Source organism: Trichechus manatus, unplaced genomic scaffold (genome assembly GCF_000243295.1).
Source record: "Trichechus manatus latirostris isolate Lorelei unplaced genomic scaffold, TriManLat1.0 scaffold00035, whole genome shotgun sequence".
Classification (NCBI taxonomy): Eukaryota; Metazoa; Chordata; class Mammalia; order Sirenia; family Trichechidae; genus Trichechus; species Trichechus manatus.
In genome coordinates, this window is record NW_004443971.1 from 18,896,403 (window position 1) to 18,906,450 (window position 10,048).

Sequence of the window (10,048 nt, forward strand, 5' to 3'; positions counted from 1 at the left end):
CCCAGCATGACTAAAATCCTGAACATCCCAAATCCATTCTACTCTGTATTCCTGTATAAGTGAATGGCATCACCACTCACTCATCCTATATAGTCCCTAGGTCATGCCAGACCCTCTTCTTCCTCATTGCTCCACATAAGTCCCCAACTCCTATTAATTCAACCTTCCAATCATCTCTCTGCCTAGGCATTATCTTACTATTATCATAACCTATTTACCACTCTCACCGGCTTTAGTGACTCTAATTCACATTCTACATGCTCACCATATCATCTATCAAAAATGAAAACGTAATTATATCATTCTCCTGCTTAAAACCCTTTAATGAAAGAAACATAATTTCCTTAGCCTTGCTCCTTACTTGCCAGCGCACTTCCCTATATAAATCCAATACTCTGGCCTTAATGAATCCTATACACTTCCTCCAAAAGCTAAGCTATTTCATGCCTATGTATCTCTGACACAGGCTGTGCCATCTTACTGAAATGTCCTTCCCAGTTGGTCTGCCTGGCCAATCCTACTTAGTACTCAGGTAGCCCTTTGTAAAATACCTCTGTAAGTATTTGTCTCAGTGTATTATAACAATTATCATCATGCTATGAGTCGACAGCAACGGATTTGGTTTTATCATAATGATCAATTGTCTGCCCATCTGAGGTCCTCCCCATTAACTACACTAGCAAGTACCACTTAAGGGCAAAATCTGTTTTTTCATCATTTTTTACCTCCAGTACACACTGTTGTTGTAGTTAGCTGCTATCAAGTCAGCCCCGACTCATGGCAACCCCATGCACACAATGGAGCAAATTCAGTCCTCTGCCATCCCTTTGATCAGCTGAACCATTTTGAACCACAGAGTTTTCACTGGCTAATTTTCAGAAGTAGGCTTTTCTTCTTAGTCCTTCTTAGTCTGGAAGCTCCACCGAAATCTGTTCAGCATCAAAGTAACATACAAGCCTCCCTAATAGATGGATGGGGCTGTACATCAAGTGCATTGACCGGGAATCAAACCCAGGTCTCCCATATGGAAGGTGAGAATTCTACCACCAAAGCACCACTACATATTAAAGACCAATAAATACTTGCTGAATAAACAAATGGTTATGAAGAATACAGGTCTAACAATCAGGAAACCTTAGTTCAAATCCATAGCAGCCTCTGCTTTTGAGTGATTAAAGACAAGTTCTCCTCCCTGTGTCTGTAAAGTTCATAACGAGTACACAGCATGAGATGACAGAACAAAGTCTCAAATCCATACCTCAGAACAACAAAAAGAGGGCTTTATCTGATATGAAAGAATAAAATGTCAACATTTCTCAAAAGTGTTAAGTAGTATGGAAACCCTGGTGGCGTAGTGGTTAAGAGCTACGGCTGCTAACCAAAAGGTTGGCAGTTCGAATCCACCAGGTGCTCCTTGGAAACCATATGGGGCAGTTCTACTCTACCCTATAAGGTCACTATGAGTCAGAATCAACTCGACAGCAAAGGGTTTGGTTTGTTTTTGGTTTACCTTTACAGAAGAATTTCCCTCTGACAATGTGAAAGGCAAGGGATCCCTACTCAGCCCTTGGAAAGAGCTAGGAAATTTACAACATATTTATAAAGTACATTTGAAAAGAAAGATTTGAAAATCTAGTTTGTAGAGACTACAGACTTGAGGATACTAACAAGTTTGTCCAAAAAGCTTTGATGGGCTTTCTATTTGCCTAGTTAACTGTGGGCATAGGGCGCAGTTATAAACACAAGAAATTTCGTTTATGTTTCTGCTATGTCATTCACTTACAAAGCAACAACTAAAGTCTGGCAAAAGCACATGGTCACTAAGCCAATCACTAAACTGTAATACTAGGAAAACCATGAAAACCAAACGTTAGCCATCCATAGCAAAAGACTGACTTAAAGAGCTCTTGGGCCCATCTTCCAAACCTGATTGTAAACAACATTCTACTGAATTCCTTGCACTAAATAATTCAAAGTAGTGAATTCTATTATAACAAAGCTGATAAAGCACTATGGAACATAGACTAGCTCTTGGAAAGACTTTCATTAGCATGAATTATTTATTGCACAGTCTTTTTTAACAGCCTTTGGTCTGTAACAAGTACTCACCAACCCAAAAATCATGACCAAAAAAAAGCCCCTTTTCATTTAAATAAAATAAAAGCAAAATGTAATAGAAGTTCTAAACTAATGCATGGTTTTACATTTTATCTTTTAAAAAAAAGCTTAATTGCTCATATCTATTCATTCAACAAATGTATTTTGAAACCTATTTTACTTCAGACACTGTTCTATGCATTACTTCTGAACTTCCAAAATCCTATTTTCTTTATATTCCACAATTTACAATAAACCATAAAGTAAACTGTAAAAGCTTTCCTACCCATTATCTCTTTCGATGCACCCAAAAAGCAGACAAGGAAAACTGAGGCCTAGAGCTAAAACTGAGGTCTAGAGCAAGGTCTAGATGCTAACTCAGGTCTTCCAATACTCTCCCCAGGGAACTTTTTCACTAACCCTCACTAAGGCCTTGACCTCATTCTTAGGATCTGAGTTAGTCATAACAGAGTCTATTTAATAGATAATTAGGTTGGTAGTACATAATCAATGTTTAACAAAACAACTGAAGGCTGTTACTTTACTCCAGCCAATAACTCATGCCTTCTCCCTCCTCCTGCCCACTCACCCCCTCCAAAACAGACCAAAAACAAAAAACCAGAAAGGGTTTGTCTGCTTTCTTTTTTACCTCACGTAGACTTTCAATGCAAATTAAGATTAAGAAAATTAAGAAAGAAAAAAGGAAGTATATGAAAGCCAGTGACTCATGGTTATACAAAACTATCCTAGCTCTTAACCAAAAGATTTTTCAATGTATTGATAAAGTAAGTCATGGTTATATTTAATGTTTTAAAATGTATCTTCTGGGAAACTAAATTCAATTGCTCTTATATTCCTCTTTATATCACAGAACTGTACTATTCTTTGACTGGACTATGCAAAGTTAACCCAGGCAGCTGCTAAGCAAACCTTCTCACCAAACTCTGCCAAATGATTTCCACCCTGACCTGCACCATCTTGCAATCCCACTCTTGGCTCTTTTGGCCACAGACTATAAAATCATGCCAAACTGTGTGTGTATGTCTTTTGACATACACAAATACATATTCTAGAAACAAATATATTTTCCTTGGCATACTTATCATATGAAACTATGATTTTATGCAGATATTACCCAGAGAATAAGGATTATTATTTGAAGTTAACAGTAGGAATAACAGTGTTACGATGATAAAACTACTCAGGATGTTTTATGAGAGATTGTTTAAATATAAGGGACTCTCTGATCAAAGATTTGAAAATCTAGTTAGACTTGTAGACATTCACAGTGGAATTACATAATTGACACCTAGTTAAATTTTGCTTTCGGAAACTTTCTGAATCTGAAAAATCCATTCCTCTAACTAAGGAATGATGAAGTCTTAGAAAAACCAAAAAAACCAAACCCGTTGCTGTCGAGTCAATTCTGACTCATAGCAACCCTGTAGGACAGAGTAAAACTGCCCCATAGAGTTTGCGAGGAAGGGCTGGTGGATTCGAACTGCCGACCTTTTGGTTAGCAGCCATAGCTCTTAACCACTGCATCACCAGGGCTCCAAGTCTTAGAAAGATGATATAAAATAAGTCGCTTTAAAAACACATATTTATTACAGATGGAAAATGGGTTATTTGGAAGTTCACAAGAATATACCTTACATATCATACTTAGCGCTAAAGTCAGGCAACAACATACAAATCAATTCACTGAGTACTTAGGTTGTAATGCAAATGCCCTTTTAATACATGAGCAAGGGCCCCTGACACACTTTCCCTAGACACGCTCATCTCAGCCACATAATCCATCACTCCCTCTATACTGAATACACCAGGGCTCTACTTCAGGTTAAACCTCTCAAGATTGATATAACCAGTTACCTATGGGATAGTGTTACCCATATATCCTACAAGCGTCCCAAACTGGACATAAGAGATGCCTCCTCCTCTTCCTGAAAGAAACTGTTATTTCTTCCTAACCTGGTTAATTATGATGGATGTGGATTTAACCAGACTTGGGGGAGTTATTCTAGACTCTATGCTTAAACAATAGGGTTCTGAATTCTAAGCTGATCTGGTTAATATTTCCTTTACTCTGTTCTTCAGCATTAGGCACTATGACAACTTCAACTGTAACTATGGCAAAAACCCGTATTCCCTTAGATCTTAGAATATTTCAGTTCCTACCTTCTCTGACTTTATAGTTTTGGTATTCATTTGATTTGAAAGTAGTAGACATGGGAAGAACCCACAGAAAATGTTCCAGTAGAAGGAGAGATTGTACCTCTTTATGCCAGGTGAAAAACTTCCACAGCCTGCTCAATGAGACACCATCTACAAGGACATAAATAAAATGTCCTAAGAATCTGAAAGGTGATCCAACAGAATGTGGAAGTTATCAAACAATATCATTAATATCACATTCAAATAAAATTTTGCTAAAGATAATTTTAAAAAGGTTATAGCAGTACATCGACAGGAAACTGCCAGAAATTCAAGCCAGATTCAGAAGAGGCTGTGGAACAAGGGATATCATTGCTAACGTCACATGGATCTTGGCTGAAAGCAGAGAATACCAGAAAGATGTTTACCTGTGTTTTACTGACTATACAAAGCACCTCAACTGTGTGGATCATAACAAATTATGGATAACATTGCAAAGAAAGGGAATTCCAGAACACTTATTTGTGCTCATGGGAGAACAACGGGGTATTGCATGATTTAAAATCAGGAAAGGCATGCGTCAAGGCTGTATCCTTTCACCATACTTATTCAATCTTTATGCTGAGCAAATAATTCAAGAAGCTGAACTATTCTGAAGAAGAATGGGGCATCAGGATTAGAGGAAAACTTATTAACACCCTGCGATATGAAGATGACACAACTCTGCTTGCCAAAAGGAAAGAGAACTTGAAGCACTTACTGATGAAGATCAAAGACTGCAGTCTTCAGTATGGATTACACCTTGGCATAAAGAAAACAAAAATCCTCACAACTGGACCAATAAGCAACATCATATTAAATGGAGAAAATACTGAAGTTGTCAAGGATTTCATTTTACTTGGATCCACAATCAATGCCCATGGAAGCAGCAGTCAAGAAATCAAATGTATTGCCTCAGACAAATCTGCTGCAAAAGACCTCTTCAAAGCGTTAAAAAGCAAACATGTCACTTTGAGGACTAAGATGCGCCTGAGCCTAGCCATGATATTTTCAATCACCTCAAATGCATGTGAAAGCTGGACAATGAATAAGGAAGACTGAAAAAGATTTAATGCCTTTGAATTATGGTGTTGGCAAAGAATACTGAATATGTCATGGGCTGCCAGCAGAACGAATAAATCTATCTTAGAAGAAATATAGCCAAAGTGCTGCTTGGAAACGAGGATGGTGACACTTCATCTCACTTACTTTGAACATGTTATCAGCAGGGACCAGTCCCTGGGGAAGGACATCATGCTTGGTAAAGTAGAGGGTCAGTGAAAGAGAGGAAGACCCTCGACTAGACAGACTGAGACAGTTCCTGCAAAGATGGGCTCAAGTATAGCAACAATTGTGAGGACAGCGCAGGAGCGGGCAGTGTTTTCTTTGGTTGTACACAGGGTCGCTATGAGTCAGAACTGCCTCGACAGCACCTAACAAGAATCTGCAAGAAAGTTAAGTCTCTTTTTTATTTCATCTCATTTCAACAAGGAGCCATAGCTACTCACAAGGTGGAGGAGGAGATGGAAAGGAAAGAGTCCTGGAGTTGGAGATACTGTCATCTACTGAGGCCCCCAGCCAAAAAACATTGTGGGCTATCCTAGATTCCTCCTCTCTATCTTTTCCCCAACTCATTCATTAAAGCCATTCACTGAGCATAGCCAGTGTGCCTAGCACAGAGCTGACAGAAATCAAAAAGACTAAGGCAATACCAATCCCTCAAACTATTCACAGTGGAGACGTAAAGAAACGAATTTGTCCACTATAAGGAGGCAAGCATTATGACAGACACCATCACAGTGTGCTGCTACTCCAAGAGATCATAGGAAGGACATTTAAACAGGCTCTCAGGGTCAGGCAAGCCCTTGCAGAAAAGACACCGAAGGTGAGTCATAAATGAGGCGTGAGAGCTAGCTAACCTGGCCAAAAAGAAGAGGGCAACATTCCAGACTAAAGCATGGAAAACTAGGGAACTGCAGTTAAGTCCAGTGAGGCAGAAGCATGGGATGCAGTAGAGGCAACAGCCAAGGGCCAAATCATAAAGTATTATTAAGATACTAAGGGGTTGGAATTTTTCTGAAGACAATAATCAAACGATTTTATGCAAGGAAAAAAAAAAAAACCTACTTAGAAGCAGAGTGGAAGGTATAGCAGGTGTTTCTAAAAAATAAATGTATAAATTAATTATTTATTTAATTCAGTCCTAAATTTTAAAAAAAGAAGAAAGAAGACAATGAAGTGTGTTGGGGGGTGCGTTTATAAAAAAGAAATAATCCCTTTTCTTGGTAATGTTAAAGTATACTAGTAGTATCACTAAAGTCTGGATTTTAAAGTCTAAACTTAATTCTTTCATATATCTCATAAACCAAAATTATCTTAATACATTCTTTAACAAGTCTATGAGATCTCCTTTACAATAGTCTTGATTCTACTTTGATGCTAGTTCCTGAACTGCCATCAACTAAGAATCAAATAAAGAGATGACAAAGCCATCTCTTTTATTTGGTTGCTATTAAAATCAAAATCTAAAAACACAAAGGTACAAGTAACTCTTCACAACCACATCACAGGAGAGAAGAGGTTTAATCTTCTTAGGGCAATATTCAAGGCCTTTCATGATGCAATCTCTGAGTACCTTCCCAGATAAATTTCCAATGTGCTACTTCGTTATTTCTGTGAGTCAGAATCAACTGGATGGCAACAGGTTTTGGTTTTCTTCATTAACTCACGAATATACATTGTATCTTTGGTCCATTTGGCATAAAGTCCTTTGTAAGTACTTTAAATGTTTTTATAAATAATTACTGACATTACGGATTGTTCTTTAAACTTCTAGCAATAGAAACTATATAAAGATAGTAAATAAAACGTACCTGTTTTGAAATGGGAGCTCTGGTGGTGCAGTGGTTAAGAGCTTGGCTGCTCACCAAAAGGTCAGTAGTTCAAATCCACCAGCCGCTCCTTAGAAACCCTATGGGGGCAGTTCTACTTCATCCTATAGGGTCACTATGAGTCGGTGTCATGGATTGAATTGTGTCCCCCCAAAATATCTGTCAACTTGGCTAGGTCATGATTCCCAGTATTATATGATTGTGTAATCTGATGTGATTTCCTTATGTGTTCTAAACTCTATCACTATGATGAGGTTATACTGATGACCTCTACAAGATTGGATAGTGTCTTAAGCCAATCTCTTTTGAGATACAAAAGAGAGAAGCAAGTAGAGACACATGGGAACCTCATACCACCAAGAAAGCAGTGCTGGGAGCAGAGTGCATCCTTTGGACCTGAGGTTCCTGCGCAGAGAAGCTCCCAGACCAAGGAAAGGCTGATGCATCACAGGGACATTTCTCCAGAGCTGACAGAGAGAGAAGGCCTTCCCCTGGAGCTGATGCCTTGAATTTGGACTTGCAGCCTACTGGACTGTGAGAGAATAAACTTCTCTTTGTTAAAGGCATCCACTCGTGGAACTCCTGTTAGAGCAGCACTAGATCACTAAGATAGTCGGAATCAACTCGATGGCAATGCGTTTGGTTTCTTGGTTTCATTTTGAAATAGAACAATCTTTGGCTATGTCAGCATTTGACGGTCACATATCAAATGATATCCTTCCATCAATTCACAATCAGTAATAATTCTTAAGGGGAGAATAATTTCAAGTATTAACCTAGCTATTTCCTTATATAACTGATTTCAACATTTTCTTTATGAGAAAATTGTTAGAACATCAAAACTGAGTTAATTTGATAAATACATAGTAAGCACCTTTTATGGGCCAGAAAGAGGTTCTTACCCCTTTACAGAAAATCAGATCATTAACTTGCACTAGGAACAAGCTGGCCCCTAAAGTGGGAAATATAAGATGTTTAGTGAACAGCTTAGTAAATCAGCTTCAAGTGCATTTAACCTGATTGCTGGTCCTGTTTCAACCTCATGCCCTCATTCCAGGTACTCAGCTCTTACTTTGTTCCTTATTGCCCAAGTCTTTAACTTATACTTCAGTCACCAAACTGGTCTTTGTCTCGACTCCACACCCCTCCCTACTCCCACAAAATTCATGTCTGTATATCCCTGTTTTTCCTAGTCTTGGTTCCCATCTCTCCCCAGTCTAAGACCTTTCAAAACTCACAATTCAGATACCAAGGCCAGCCTCTCAGACTAGGTCCCTGAATGTCCTGAAAGTGACCACTTGCAGATGCGACCTTTACCTATTTCACACAGTAAGACCTCCCTCATACTATGTCCTAAGGGCCTTGCAGGAACATTTGTCTGGCATTCATCCTAGACTTCCCTGAAACCAACTGTTCAATTGTTCTGGACATTCTCTCACTGCTAGAACCCACCCAGACTTCCTGCCCCATGTAGCCTCTGCGATGCAGTCATCAAGCCATCTGCTATTTCCTGAGTGGTCAGTTCTGCCAAGAATGCTCCTAGGCCCTGCAGGAAACAAATATGTAAAGGGCATGATTCATGCCTTCCAGAAGCTTACATTCCAGTAAGGAAAGTAAGTACAATTGCAGGGGGAGTCAATAAGTACTAAAAGTCTAAAGAAGCTGAAGAAAGAGAGGTTTCTTTATATTCTTTCTATATTTGAACAAGGTCTTAAAGGATGAAGATGATTTTAATACACCAAAATTGAATAGCTGAAGCACGGGAAATAGGTAGTAAGAGCAGTAAGAAAAAAAGCGGAGAGACCAAAAAGGGCACAAAAATTATCAGAACATAAGTTGTCAGATATGACTACAGTGTAAGGGAAAATATGAAAATGAGTCTAAACATAGGCAGGTAGGTCAGGTCAGGCTGAAAGCAGAGGTCCAACATGGAGTCATTAAAGGCGGGTGAGTCAGGCTGTACCATGCAGTACTTGGTCATTTCTTTGCTCCCACATACTGCACTTTAAAAAAAAAAAAAACTGAAATATTTTTAAAAGCATAAAGCTGGATCATTGTTTCAATAAGGCAAATACAATCCTCCAGATTCAAAGCGTAATATAAATATCTGACAATGGTGATTCAAAGTGCTTTCTCATTTTGAAAAGTTGGCAAATAAACTTGGCATCTCCAAGCAAAAGTGGGAGGAAGTTATTTTGGCCATCTGTTGATTGAAAATCTACCTTTCTTCTCCTCGAAAATGAAAGGGTTGCTGTTGTTATTAGGTGTCGTCGAGTTGGTTCCAACTCACAGCGACCCCATGAAAAACAGAAAAAAACATTGCCCGGTCCTGTGCCAGCCTCACAATCGTGGTTATGCTTTAGCCCATTATTGCAGCCACTGTGTCAATCCTTCTCCTTGAGGGTCTTTCTCTTTATCGCTGACCTCGGACTTCACCAAGCACGATGTCCTTCTCCAGGGACTGATCTCTCCTGACAACATGTCCAAAGTATGTAAGACTAGTCCCGCCATCCTTGCTTCTAAGGAGTATTCTGGTTGTACTTCTTCCAAGACAGACCTGATCGTTCTTTTGGCAGTCCATGGTACATTAAATATTCTTCGCCAACACCACAATTCAAAGGTGCCAACTCTTCGTGGGTCTTCCTTATTAATTGTCCAGCTTTCGCATGCATATGAGTGACTGAAAACACCATAGCTTGGGTCAGGCGCACTTTAGTCCTCAAGGTGACATCTTTGTTTTTCAACATTTTAAAGAGGTCTTTTGCAGCATATTTGCCCAATGCAATGTGTCTTTTGATTTCTTGACTGCTGCTTCCATGGGTGTTGATTGTGGATCCAAGTAAAATGAAATCCTTGACAACTTC

At 39.0% G+C, this 10,048-nt stretch overlaps 1 protein-coding gene across 5 annotated transcripts in view; it reads right to left on the reverse strand.

Moving 5' to 3' along the window:
* NEK7 (NIMA related kinase 7) overlaps positions 1–10,048 on the reverse strand; it is a 183,499-nt gene that overhangs the window by 161,583 nt on the left and 11,868 nt on the right. Inside the window, exon 1 of one of the 5 annotated variants that reach the window (XM_023730361.1) lies at positions 4,376–4,404. The exons of the other annotated variants lie outside the window; for them this stretch is intronic. The gene's annotated coding sequence lies outside the window, so the exon portion shown is untranslated. Of the gene's footprint in view, positions 1–4,375; positions 4,405–10,048 lie in introns of those variants that run through there. 5 annotated transcript variants of the gene reach the window in all.